Here is a 14,673-nt window from a genome sequence, read left to right on the forward strand (position 1 = left end):
ATAGCAACTCCATGCATGACCAGAGCAGACCTGGACCCCGTGGTTTTCAGTGACTGATTTTCTAGATCATCAGATCTTTTTCCTGTGGTGCCTCTGGTGGAATCGAACCATCAATCCTTCCGTTAGCAGTCAAGTATTTTAACTGTACAATCCTAAAGGGACGTTTGGGGGGGGGGTCATGTTTTTTTGGGGTTGTGTTTGATGTATATTACTGTTGCTCTTTTCCCCCAAAATATCCTTGAGCCTTTGTCTAGGGTGGAAGTCCGCTCAAAGGCGTGGCTTTAAAATCCCGCAGGGGGGGTGGGGGACTGCTGGCAGGGGCCTGGAAGACTCACTCTGGGAGCTTGGCTTTTTGCTGCTTTGGGATGGTGGTCCTGATGGGCAAGTAAAAGGAAATTTGGGGGGTCATGTTTGATGTGTATTATTGCTCTTTTCCCCCCAAGAGCAGGTGTCCTTTAGCCTTTGGGGTGGAAGCCTTCTCAAAGGCGTGGCTTTAACACTCCGCAAGGGGTTTAATTTTCGAATGCTTGGAAGAGTGGAGGGACAGCGCAGGAGGGGAAGGCCCTCTATGAGGTGGATTGATTCAGTGACTGGGGTGATTGGGATGGGTGTATCGGAGATGGTGCGATTGGCACAGGACAGAGGCGAGTTTAGGGCTGTTGTACATAGGGTCGCTATGAGTCGCAAGCGACTCGACAGCACTTAACAACAACAACATTCCTTGAATGACACAGAAATCTTTTGTCTATTTGCTGAACTGAACAACTTGGTGTTGCTGTGATGCTGCACACTGTTCCATAGTCTTGTAAAATACTATAATGATTACCCGTTATGTACAGGGTTTGGATGAGCTTCCAGATTAATTTACAGAGAAGCAGAAGTGGCATCCACTTCCTAAACTAGACACATCTGGAAACTCTACAAACTTTATAAACTCTATAAATGTACAGAAATTATGGTAGTTATAGAACAGAATTCTGTACAGAAATGACATTAGTTATATAACAGAGTTTAGGTCTTTTGTGCAAAACTTACTCTAAGTCATATTCAACTTGCTGACACTTAACCACTGCTAAGTAAAACTAATGCTGTTATATCTGGAGGAACACTTTTCCACTTTGCACATCACTCTTTGTCAATGTGCAGTATGAAGTAAACTGGGTTGCGGTGATGCTGAACCTTGTACCATTGGGGTACCAAACACCAGAATGGCTTCCCAATGTGGACAGTGTTTGTGGAGCTCCCAGTAAAACAGGTTTGGAAGCAGGAGCAGCATCCACTTCCTAAAACCACATACTTCTGGTAACTCTATGAATTTGTAGAAATGAGAATAGTTATGGAAAGGTATTAGGTCTTTTGTTCATAGAGTCGCCTGACTCGACGGGAATCAACAACAACAATCCTGAAATGTTGAGTCTCAGTTGATTCTGACTTGAGCTACATGCTTACGCCTGTACCAGTCATTTTAGCTAGGGGATCAAGCAAACAATTAAGCTAGGACTACATCATGCATTCCAGTGCTGGGCTCAATGCAATCACCTATACACTAAACACTTCATTCAAACAGTAAGAAGGATTGTTGTTGTTCGTGTGTACTGTCGAGTCAGAACCGATCTATAGCTGACCCTCCAGTGGGTTTTCAGAGGTAGTTAAAGGCATGGAGAAGATTACCCATCCTTCTAACCACCTGCCTTCAGGATTGCAGTGCAGCTTCTTACCACAAGGCCACAGAAGTCCCTTTAAGAAAGAGTTTTCGCAAAAGAAAATGAAGATGTTTTCCCTAAAAAGGTGACAAAAACCCACCAAATTTCTACTACAATCCTGTCTTTAACATCTATTTCTCATCTTTTGGGATATCCTCAAGGACCTTATGGGTGCACACATCCCCTTTCTTCCTCTCATCTTCTACCGATAACTCCATTGATACCTCACCTCGGGCCCTGCTTCAATCACACATGGCTTTCTGTTTTGTTCCTGGCTGCTTTCTGCCTCTTTGTTCAGCAGTTTCTCTTCTCCTGCCTACTCTCCAATTTCCACTTGGATTTTAACCCACCACCATTATCTTCAAGAAGCCTTTATCAGTACCGACTGGGTGAGAGCAGAGTACCAGAATTATAATAGCTGCTAAAATGGTTTACTTCCTCTAGCAACCTCAGAATCTCCCCCATTTTTGATCAGCCCTTGCTTTCTGTTTCTATAACCCCATCAAAACCAGTCTTTCCCATCCATCTTTGGGAAACAAGACAAAACCACTTCCGTTTAGCCTTGGCAGTAAGCCCACCATATGCTTCGCCTTCCTGGTCTTTGTCCCGTCCCCATCATCAAGCTATCACTTCATCTCAGCCCACCACTTCAGCCGCTGAGCTCTTTGAACTTGTCTCTACTTTCTTTCACCAAACTCATTTCTTACATCCATGAAGTTCTGTTTCTGGGGCTGTCTCCTTTCACCACCCTCCCAAAGATTTTCTCATAGTCGACATATTTGACTCCTTTCTCTCCTTCACCTTCCACATAAAAATGGCCCCGAAGACCTTCCAAATAGACCCTCCCATGTCCCAGACTGCACGCTAGTTTTATCTCCCAGCATTTGTTCACACTGATCCTTCGACCTGGAGTAATTTGCTCAAATATCCTTTCCATACTCATATAACTTGAAAATTCCTATTCATTCCTCAAGGACTAAGTCAATCATCTCCAACTCTTTAAAGGCCTTTTTCATACCAGTCTTGGCTTTACCTGGGATGGGGGAGGGGGAGTATTCCCTTTCTGTCTTTCAGGGACTGCAATTTGCCATGCAGAACTGGTAGGCAGAGTTGTACTAACCTGAAATGTGCCTTATTACAAAGGCTGAAAAAGAAGAAAAGACCAAGATGGATGTCAGATGAGACTCTGAATATTGGATTAGAGCTGAGAAGCCAAAGCTAAAGGAAGAAACCAAGAAATCAAAGAGCTAAACAGAAAATTTCAAAAGGCAGCCCGGGGCGACAAAGCAAGATACTATAATGAAATGTGCAGAGAGCTGGAGTCAGAAAATCAAAAGGGCCAAACTCACTCAGTGTTTCTTAAGCTGAAGGAACTGAAAAACAAATTCAAGCCACGGGTGGCAATACTTAAGGATACTTTGAGCAGAATATTAAATGATTCAGGAATTATCAAGAGAAAATGAAAGGAATACAGAGAGTCACTGTATCAGAAGGAATTGGCTGACACAGAAGAATTTCATATTCCAAAGAAAGGTGACCCAACAGAGTGTGGAAATTATCAAACAATATCATTGATATCACATACAAGCAAGGTTCTACTGAAAATTATCCAAAAACGTTTGGAACAATATGTCAACAGAGAACTGCCAGATGTGCAGGCTGGATTTAGAAGAGGTCGTGGTACTAGGGATATTATAGCTAATGTTAGATGGATCTTAGCAGAAAGCAAAGAATACCAGAAGAATGTCTATCTGTTCTTCAGTGACTATGCAAACAAAGGCTTTTGACTGTGTGGATCACAATAAGCTGTGGCTGACTCTGAAAAGAATGGGAATCCCGGAACATTTGATTGTGCTAATGTGAAACTTACACTTGGACCAAGAGGCAGTTGTCAGAACAGAGCAGGGAGACACTACATGGTTCAAAATCAAGAAGGGGGTTCATCAGGGATGTATTCTGTCTCCATACCTTTTCAATCTCTATGCAGAACAGATCATCCGAGACGCTGGGCTATATGAAGAGGAAGGCGGCATCAGGATTGGTGGAAGAATCATCAACAACCTTCATTATGCAGATGAAACAACCCTGCTTGCTGAAACTGAGGAGGACCTGAAGCGCTTGCTGCAGTAGATCAAGGACTACAGCCTCCTATGTGGACAGAAGCTCGACATCAAGAAAACAAAGATTCTAACCACTGGGCAAATTGGCAGCATCAGTATGGATGGTGAAGAGATTGAAATAGTTAACAGTTTTCATTTACTTGGCTCCATAGTCAACACTCTTGGTAACAGCAGCCAGGAAATCAAGAGACGAATTGCATTGGGAAAGTCAGCTGTGAGGGAACTCTCAAGAATACTGAAGAGCAACAATGTCAGAGTAGAGACTAAGTCTTTGCAATTACATGCTATGCATCAGAGAGTTGGACAGTGAATAGGGTTGATAGAAAAAGAATTGATGCCTTTGAGCTGTGGTGCTGGAGAAGAGTGTTGAATATACCAGGGACTGCTAGGAGAACAAACAGGTTTTTCCTGGAGAGGGTGAAGCCAGAATGTTCCCTGGAGTCAAGGATTCTGAAGCTTCATCTGACATATTTTAGGCATGTTGCAAGGAGGGACTAGTCCTTGGAGAGGGACATCATGTTTGGCAGAGTGGAGGGGCAGCAAAGGAGAGGAAGAACTTTGATGAGATGGATCGATTCTGTGACTGGAGAGGTGGGAATAAGTGTGTTTGAGATGGCTGGGTTGGCACAGGATAGAAGAGCATTTAGAGCTCTTGTACATAGGGTCACTATGAGTTGCAAGAGACTCGATGGCACATAACAACAACATAATATCATAAGCAGCTTTGGTCAGACTGCAGCCATGTTTGAGCAAGCACAGTAGTATGGTGTTGAATCCTTGTTTTAACTGTAACCACGCATGCTCATTGTGTGATAAGGGTATGTGGATCTGTGCTCAAAACATGGCAAGGAGTGACTTTGTTGTGAGCACTGTGAGAACTTAGTGGAAAAATTCCCAGGTGGCTTGGGGCAATGGTCCATGGTAATGGCTGGGGTATGGTTCATGTCCTTGCAGTTAGTAGAGAACTCACTTGTTTGTGTGTCCTGTGGGGCTCAGGGCTCCCCTGCAATCTGTGAGAACCACAATAAAGAGGCGTTTAAGCTTCCCACAACTCCTCAGCTCTTGGTATTTATTGTCAAGTTGGCCACTGAACCTGAACGCCTAGCATTGTCTAATTGCCTTGGACCTGACATTTAATTTAGTGAGCAAGATACCCAACCCTGAACATGACAAAAGGCAATGTGAGCAGGATTTGGATATGATGCCATTGTATTCTCAACCTTAAATATGGTCTCATGTTTAAGACTTATATCAGGGATTTTTTTGTTTAGGGTGTGTGTGGGGGGGTGTATGTGTGTGTGTGTTTTAATAAAATTTTTATTTTCTACTGGTTTACTTACAAAGTTCATATACATTGTTTTTCGACATTGGATCTTTCCCATTTCCTTTAGCCACATCTCCTCCACGCATCTAATTGTGCAACCCCATGATTGCCCTCCTGCACATCCTCTCCCCTCTGCTCCCCCTGCACATCCTCACCCCTCTGTTCCCCCTGCACATCCTCCCCCCTCTGCTCCTACCCTCTCCCCCCCTTGGATCATCATACATGTTCCACAATAGTGTTCTTATACAGTGTTTTTCCTTATGAGACTGAGTTAGTTCATTTAGCATAATGTTTTCCAGTCTCTCTCATTCTGAGTAGTAATTTACAAAATCATTGTGCCTGCATGCTGCATAGTATTCCATCATGCAAATGTACCATAATTTCTCAATCCATTCAGTTATGATTGGACATCTGGGCTGTTTCCATGTTCTTGTGATGGTGATTAACACTGCTATGAACATTGGTGTACAAGTCTCCATTTGTGTCTCAGTTCTCATTTTCTTGGGGTATATTCCAAGCAGTGGAATAGCTGGGTCATATGGAATTTCTATGTTCAGCTTTCTGAGGAAACGCCAAACTGCTTCCCAGAGTGGTTGTACCGTTTTACAATCCCACCAACATATAAGACTTCCTATCCCACTTCATCCTCTCCAACATTTATTACTTGCTGTCTTGTTAAACTTTGCCAGTGCTACTGGAGTGAGATGGTATCTCATTGTGGTTTTGATTTGCATCTCTCTTATTTTCAGTTATTTTGAACATTTCTCCATGTAAGAAAGACTTGTGCTTGTTTTTAATATGAGACCATGAACATATTGAGAACTACCATCATCCATTACCCATCTGTACCCTCACCCTTGCTCAGTGCCTGGTTTGTTGTGGTTGTTGTTGTGTACTCTCAAGTCAAAACCAACTCATAGCTAACCCTCCAGCTTGTCTTCAGAGACAGTAAATTTTGTGGAAGGAAATGGCCTCTCTTTCTCCCATGAAGCAGCTTGTGAATTTGAACCTTATGCCTTTGGTTTGGAGAGTAACTCTTTACCCACTAGGCCACCAGAGCCCTCTCAGTGTCTGGTACATACTGTAAACTCAGTTCTTATCATTCCTCCTATTTCTGAACTATAGCATCTATATTTTCTCTTCTGCCTTTTTTATTCTACAGACTAGAAATAAGAATCCACAGGGTCCTCTTGCTGGACATTTCTCCCCTACAAAATAAAATCTACTTCTGAGTGCTCAGTCTCAGGTTTGAATTACTCCCTTTTTTCATTTCAGATTCTGCTTTCTCCAAAACAAAATCAAAAGCCCAACCCATTGCCATCCAGTTGAATATTATTTTGGGCTGCTAAAAGACCAAAAAGGTCTAGAGAGGGTGAAACCAGACTGCTCCCTGGAGGCAAGGATTTTGAAGCTCCATCTGACATACTTTGGGCATGTTGCCAGGAAGGACCATTCATTAGAGAGGGAAACCATACTTGGAATGGTTGAGGGGCAGCCCAGAAGAGGAAGACTCTAGATGAGATGGATTGACTCAATGACTAGAGTAATAATGTGGGTAGGTGTGTTAGAAACAATGAAATTGGCTCAAGATAGAGCAGGCTTCAGAGCTCTTGGGCATAGGGTTGCTATGAGTCACAAGTGACTCAACAGCACATAACAACAATAAGAGCTCTAGGGGGAAGACTAGAATTTCCCCCCTAGGGTTTTCAGGGCTGGGAATCTTTATGGAAGCAGCTCTCCACATCTTCTTCCCACATAGTGGCTGGGAGTTTCCAATGGCTTTTCAGTCAGCGGCTGAGCAGTCAATCACCCCTCCACTGTCTCCATGAATTGTAGACACTTTCTGAGCAAACCTGTATTATTTGCTCAATGTTTTTATTTAATAAAGATCTCTTGTTCTTTCTTCTTCCTTTTTTAAATAGATTTTAACAAAGGTTTATAGAGAATTTGGATTTCTATTCATTCATTATTGCACATTTTCCTCCCTGCCCCTCTAGCTCCCCAGTTGGTTTTTCTCTTTGGGAAAAAAAAAAATTCTTTCCTTGTTATACAGTACCCTCTCCCAGACCACTTTACTATGCAGCTCTTATTCTGGACTTAGGTCATGCCAATAATACCTGATCATATATTCCTTTTATACAGTTCTCTCTCTCACCTGTTTCTTGTTTTTTATCACCTTGCTATCTCAAGAGAAATGCATCTATGTTATGGTAAATGTGTCTTCCTCACTCATTGTCCACTGCCCCAGTATCACCCATGTGTCACCTCCCACTGTTGCAATCATATAGCTTTTATGTGTGCATGTTGCAATCATCTCTCCACAACCTCTTTCGTCCACTCCATACTCGTATCTAAGTGACTTACCGTGTGACCATCAACTGTACGTACTAATCTCTATGTATACGAAAACCAGGAAGGCCATCCAATTTACCAAGGAAACCACACACATTGACAGCCAACCAATCCAAACACCAACTGCCATCTGAATGGATTCTCATGGCAATCTGATGCATTTCACTACACAACTTCGCCCCACAGGAACTTAAAGGGTAGTATTTCAGAAGCTGTTCTCCAACCCTTCTTCTGAGAGCTGCTGCCCTTGGGTGTTCCAACCTTTGTACAGTCTCCAGCCTTTCTAATATCCCTCAAGCTTGTCAACCATTTCCACCCCCCAGGGACTTCACACAAGGGCTCAGTTAATAGTTGTACCTGGACAGTGTGTTAGAACTAGGACTTTATCTGGCAAATCAGTATATGTGGCCTCTCCAACTCTGACTTTGACAGCTTGAATTTGTCCACTAGAACCCACCACCTTAAATGCTTCCACCATTATCTGATGTCGCAGTATTATCTTCTTATTCTCTTTTCCCACCACAGTACTTTTCAGTTATCCCCACTGTCATTACCATCAATCAGATTTACACCCCTTCTCCCGGGGTCCACCACAAGGCTGCCTGATCCGAATTCATTGTTCCTGTCCACTATGAGGCAGATGCTGGCAGCTTTTGATCCCTGTTTTCTTTTTCTCTCTCTCGGATCTTTTATCCAATTCTCGGGCCTCACCTGTGGGATTCATCTCCCCTTTACAATTCCAATTTACTTTTCTCCCTCAACTTAAAACTCAACTGAAATGCTCATCACCCTTATTAGCATTCTGCAGTATTTAAAAGAGAAGAAAAACCAATAAAGAGTCAACCTATTTATAACTGACCTTTCAGCAAGTTGTCAGAGGCTGTAAGTGGCTCCATCTTTCTCCCAAGAAGCAGTGTGGATTGAGACCCTCTCCACTCGTTTGGCTGCACAGCTCCGTACTCACGAGTGTGCCTGATGAAGGATGGAGGGAGAAAAGAATAGTGTTTTCTATATAATTCCTTTCCCATGATAAGCTACAAACACTTTACAGATAGACTGCAGGCAGGTTGCTCTGAGTTTAAATCAACACTATATCACCCAACAATGAGGGGAACAAGCTGACAACGATAACAAGTGTTTTCAATGGTTTCCAAGGAAGCAATTAATGCACATTTGTGGCAATTCTACACGTTGCAAAATAAAATTACTCCAAATGATGCCTACGGGTAGCAGGAAATAATGAGATTTTTCTGTGCGTATTGGCATTTCTTTATACAAGTGCTTGCAGTCCGAGCGTGCGCGGGTTTTCTTTCAAGCTTGCACGTGCCTGTGCATTTTCCACCTTCCCTCCCAAGCGGCTCCCCCTTCTGGCCAAGGGCGAGCGAGAGCGCCGAGCAAAGCCTGCTCCTTCCCGCCGCGCGCCCAGGCGCCAGGGTGCGAAAGACCAGGGTTCGCCTCCCTGCCGCCAGGCCAACCCCAAGACGTGAGATCTTCACGTCTTCGCTGCAGCGTGGTCTTCAATTACCACATTTGGCTTAGCTAGCTCTGGGAGGCATTCGCTCTAATCAAAAAGACGGGAAGTGCCCGCCCTGCTTCCCAGCACCTCGTGCAGTGAGAACCACCTGGGCCCTGCAGCCGGTAGCCGCTGCTGCGCTGCTCGGCTCGGCATCGTGGCCTCTGCAGGCGCGGCCGGCTCCCGGGCCCTGGTGGGGGAACCCTGCTCGACTAGGCAACGTATCCTCGGTCCGGCCCGCTCCTGGGCTTTGCAGGGGGAGCCCTGCCCGGCTGAAAAGGAAGGAGGAGGCAGTTCAGGTCATCAGACGGAGCTGCCAAAAAGGATTGAGAAAACGAACAATTCATTTCGGCTGTCAAAACATATGCTGGAGGAGCCAGATAGATTTCTAGCGCTCCCTGTACAACCACCACCACCAGCAAATCCAAGGCTTTGTCAGTGGTAAGAGAGGAAACAGATTCTGGGATGCTCTTGAGACAATGCTACGTCGTGGTTGGGGCTGTTGTAGGCAGCCTGGTGTGGATTCCAAATTTGCTTCCCCGTCCCCCCGCCCCTCCGCCTTTTTCCTGGCTGCATCCAGAGGCTTTTGATTTTAACCTTTTTGAGCCTGTGTTTTCTTACCGGTAAATCATAAGTAGAACCAATCAAGCTTTGTAAATCAGAGGTAGAAAGTTCTGGTCGCATAATGTGTAAGGGATTAGCTACGAGTAGGCAAGAGGCTCGAAACCACCAGTGAGTGCGGAAGAAGGATGGTCACTACCTTCCAGTGTGATTAGCAGCCTCTGAAAATGAACTGTAGGGTCATCTAGGAGTTGGTTCTGATTCAAGGAGTGAAGTAAAGCTCAGCTGCTCACTAAAAAAGTTGGAGATTTGAGTTCACCCAGGGTCGCCTAGGGTGGGGAAGCCCTGAAGATCGCCATCTGAAAAATTCACTCAGTGTCATGGATTCAGAATCTGTTTATAGGCTGACCCTTGATTAAGTTTCTGAGGTTGTAAATGATGGGAGACCACCCACCCTTTCTCTTTGAAAGCTCCGGTGGGAGTATGGCTTGGTATACCTACGCCAACAGGCTCCCTTCTGAACAGTTGTTACACATTGTTGAGTCTGAACAGACTCAAAGCTGACCCTCAAGTGGATTTTCAGAGGCATAACAATCCTTTACAGCACAGTTCTCTAATATACTTGGGGTCACCCTGAGTCCAAATGGCTGCGATCTCTAGTTTTAGAGAGCAGTAGACGAATGCACACCCTCCGTGAAGGAGAACCAGGTTTAATTCCCTGCCAACGCATCCTTATTTCATGTGCAATCAGCACTTGTGGGTCTGTGGTTTCTGTGTTGGTATGATTGGACTCTGGTGGCCTAGTCATAAGGAGTTGCACTGTCATCCCAAAGGCACGTGGTTCAAATCCACCAGCTGCTCCTTGGGAGAAAGATGGGCAATCGCCTCCCACCGGATTTACTGACTCTGAAATCCCACTATAGGGTCAACTATACGTCCATTCTGGGTCGATAACGCACAACAACAAGGATGGTAGACAGGACTAGGAGGAAAGGGGCTATCTACTTCAAACAGTGAACCAGTGAAAAACCCTACAGACTTTAATGGTCTGACCTACAATCCATCCTGAGGAAGATTCAGAACCAGGTAGGACTCACTGCCTATCGTACCTGGGATCAACTCATAAGAGACTGAGGTGACTCCTACTCCTGTCTCGTGTAGCTTGTAAGTGGCTTTAATGCTGGAAGCCATGCCACCACTCTTTAAATACCAAAGGGCCCCAGTGGAGGGCCGATTTCAGCAAAGCTTTCAGACTAAGGCAGGCAACAAGCAAAGAGATGGAAACAGAGATACATTAAAAACACTTAATAGTGACAAACCCACTGGAGGGTCAGGTATAAGTCGATTCCAACTCAACAGCAAAATGTGAGTGTTGAGTCTGTTATTGTAAACAACCAATAAATTACTGCTATTTTTTGTTATGATTGATTGTTGCTGGAGATAATATTTTGCAAAACTGTTCATTTTTCTCCATAGTTCCTAGGTCTAACGTAAAAGTTTCCTGGTAACTTAGTGTGTTGCCTAATTTTCAGGAAAATGTCTGAAGATCAACTCCTTTGGGGTACACTTTCTGGTAAGCAGTAATTTATTTGGCTCCGTAAAAATGCTCCACATGGATGTAAAACCACAAGGAAAAAAATTCATTCTTGTTGTTGTTCTCCCCTAGTGAGGCTGCAGTGTAAATGACACATACATAAGTAAAATGGAATTTGAGAAACAAGAGGCAGAGTATTTTGAAAAATTAAGTTTCTTATAAATCTTTATGAAAATGCATCTGTGTCAACACAATAAAAATATCCCAGCCTACTGGTTTTCATCTTCCAGCTCTGGATAAGCATTAATTCACTAACCCTTCCATTGCTGTTTATAGGATAGAAAAACCAAGGCTACCAACCAAAAGGTTGGCAGTTCAAACTCACCTAGTTGATATACGGGTGAAAGATCTGGCAATACGCTCCCTGTAAACCTTCACTAAAATAAAATTATTTAATAAATTAGTTCAAAATTAGTATGAGTTGACTTGGCCCAGTGGTGAGGATGTTTGTCTACTTGATGTTGAGATGTAATCTATATTAAAGTCTTGTCTTTGATCCTCCGCAGCAAGCATTTCAAGCCCTCCTCACTTGTAGCAAGCAAAGTTGTGTCATCTGCAAAATGCAGGTTGTTGATGAGTCTTTCACCAACATACCATCATGTCAATTATCACTCATTCTGATCCTATGAACAACAGGTCGAAATTTTGCTCTTCTTAGAAATAATCAAACACCATCTGGGGTTGGTTTTCTGACCCAGAGTCTTATGGAACATGTTGATCAGTTAGCATAACATAGCACATACAGTTGTGCTCACTTAACTGAGTGGTGTCTGAGATCGTAAAAGTTTGTAATATCTTTAGGACATTTAATATCTTTATTTAAGATCTGTATTTAAGATCTTTATTCATCTGGAATAAGAGTGAAAAAAGGAAACTAAAGACTCAAAAAGGAACTAGTCAACAGGACGAATAGTCTATATGAACCAAGGCCTCATCTACCCTGAAACCGGAAGAACTAGATGATGCCCAACTGCTGCTACAGATAGTTCTTCTACTCAGGGCCATGTTATAGGGAACCAGAGAGAATGGGAGGAAATGTGGCACCTTTTCTAAAGCAAAAACACACAACTGAATCTATTCCCCTGGTTGAGATATTAGCAAATATTTAATTAAAACTACTCCTTGAGTAAGGGAGTGCATCAGGGATGCGTCATGTCTCAATACCTTTTCAATCTGTATGCGGAACAGATCATTTGGGAGACTGAGCTTTATGAGGAGCAGTGTAGCATCAGAAGTGGAGGAAAACTCATCAACAACCTGTGTTATGCAGATGATACAACCTTGCTTGCCCAAACTGAAGAGGACCTGATGTGCCTGCTGCAGAAGGTCAAGGACTGTAGTCTTCAATATGGATTGAAGCTCACCATCCAGAAGACAGATATTCTCAACACTAGGCCAACTGGTAGCATCATGATGGATGGAGAAGAAGTTTAGGTTTTTAATAATTTCAGCTTGCTCAGCTTCACAGTCTTGCTCTTGGCACCAGCAGTCAGGAAATCAAAAGGTGAATTGCACTGGAAAAGACTACCGTCATGGACCTCTCCAGCGTGCTAAAGAGCAATTATGTCAGATTAGAGACTATGCCTAATGAAGACCATGGTCTTTGCAATTACTTGCTATGCATCAGAAAGTTGGACAATAACTAGGGATAACAGAAGAATAATCCATGCTTTTGAGTTGTGGTGCTGGAGAAGAGACATACCATGGACCACCAGGAGAACAAATAGGTCATCTTGGAGAGGGTGATACCAAGTTTCTCCTTGGAAGCAAGGATTTTCAAGCTCTGTCTCACATACTTTGGGCATGTGACCATGAGGGACCAGTCCTTGGAGAAGGACATCATGCTTGGAAGGGTGGAAGGACAGCACAGGAGAGTAAACCCCCAGATGAGATGGATTGACACAGTAACTGGGGCAATAGGATTAGGTGTGTCAGAGTCAGTGACATTGGCTCAGGATAGGGCAGGGTTCAGAGCTGTTGTACATAAGCTAGCTATGAGTCACAGGTGACATGATGATACATAACAACAGTAACTCCTTGAGGTTATCTTATAATGAAATGGTTCACAAAATAATATCACCCATAAGTACTGCACTCTTTTCAAAACCAGTTATATTGCCAACCCGAAGGCACATGGTTAAAATCCACTGGCTGCTCCGTGGGATACAGTTAGGCAGCCTCCTCCTTTGTAATTTACAGCTTCCAAAAACATAGTACAAGGTTAGCTATGGCTCAGTTCTCATGTGAAAGCCCATAACAATGAGACCAAAGGGGGGGGGGGGTAACCAAAAAACTCTTTTAAGCAAAGATGAGAATGTAAGTAAGCTAGATTATTGGAAATGGAACAACCAGACAAAAATAATGAGAATGTTCACACATTGTAAAGAATGGAAGCAATGTAACTAAGCAATTTGTGTACAACCTATTGAACCGAAGCTATTTTCTAAACCTTCACTGAAAAGACAATAAAATATTTTTGTACAACAAAAGACATGAGGATACCAGGTACTCAAAGTTGTTTATAAAATGCCCTCCCACAACTGTTAGCCTTTATCTAAGTTTATCTTGTCCTCCTCTGTAGAATAAAGACCAACATGCTAAATAATGAAATGGTACAATATTTTTAGGCATCATATATGATGCCATATGAATGTATATGTATTATTCACAGGACTTCCCATGACCCCACTGGAGTCATCCAAGTAAAGAAGTTTTTCTTTTGTTTTGTATTTTTCAGAGAATATCAACATTGTAATTGCCTGGAGTGACTAGGTCTTCTCTTTTTTCTTATCAAAAGTCTCTGCTTTAGAAGGTTCTAATTCTTAATTATGGTTAAGATGGTTCCAGTTTTTAACTATGGTCAGTCTGTCCAGTCCTTACCACTACCTACTGACCCATCACCAAAAGCCCAAGTCAGCACTTCATGTCAATAAAAGTGGGAGTGGGAGCGGGAGTGGGAGCACCTACAAATAAATACAGATTTATTTACTTCCCATCATTGATAAATAACAGAAAAGGTGTTATTTCATGATACATGCCATGAGATTGTCTAATATAAACTCATATATATCCATTCTTTCCAACATTTTTGGGGCCAAAGCACACATTGCAAGTGATAATGTTTGCACTGCTCACCAGGATAAACAGAAGAGTCTGTTCTTGGATAGAGGGGATCCTTGGCAGGCTCAGGCTTACCCAGGACCTACCCAATATCTCAGCACATCTGTAAACTTTTTAAGGCCCTCTGGTTTCACAGCTCAGAGTTAATAATGCACTGTATTAGCATATGGAATACATAAAGTTTTATACACATATAGATACAGGATATATTTGTGTGTAAACTTAAGAGACACTGGTCAAAAGAAAAATGTCAGCAGTCAACGTTTTTGGAATCACAGAAGCCAAGAAAGCTTAAGATACAAGCTGTCAGATCATGGGTTGGACAATGGAAGATATTTTCTGAAGGGACTTGGCAGATGGGAAGGGTTATACTGGTTGAGGGTGGA

This window comes from Elephantulus edwardii, unplaced genomic scaffold (genome assembly GCF_000299155.1).
Source record: "Elephantulus edwardii isolate Elephantulus edwardi_28Jun2011 unplaced genomic scaffold, EleEdw1.0 scaffold00282, whole genome shotgun sequence".
Classification (NCBI taxonomy): Eukaryota; Metazoa; Chordata; class Mammalia; order Macroscelidea; family Macroscelididae; genus Elephantulus; species Elephantulus edwardii.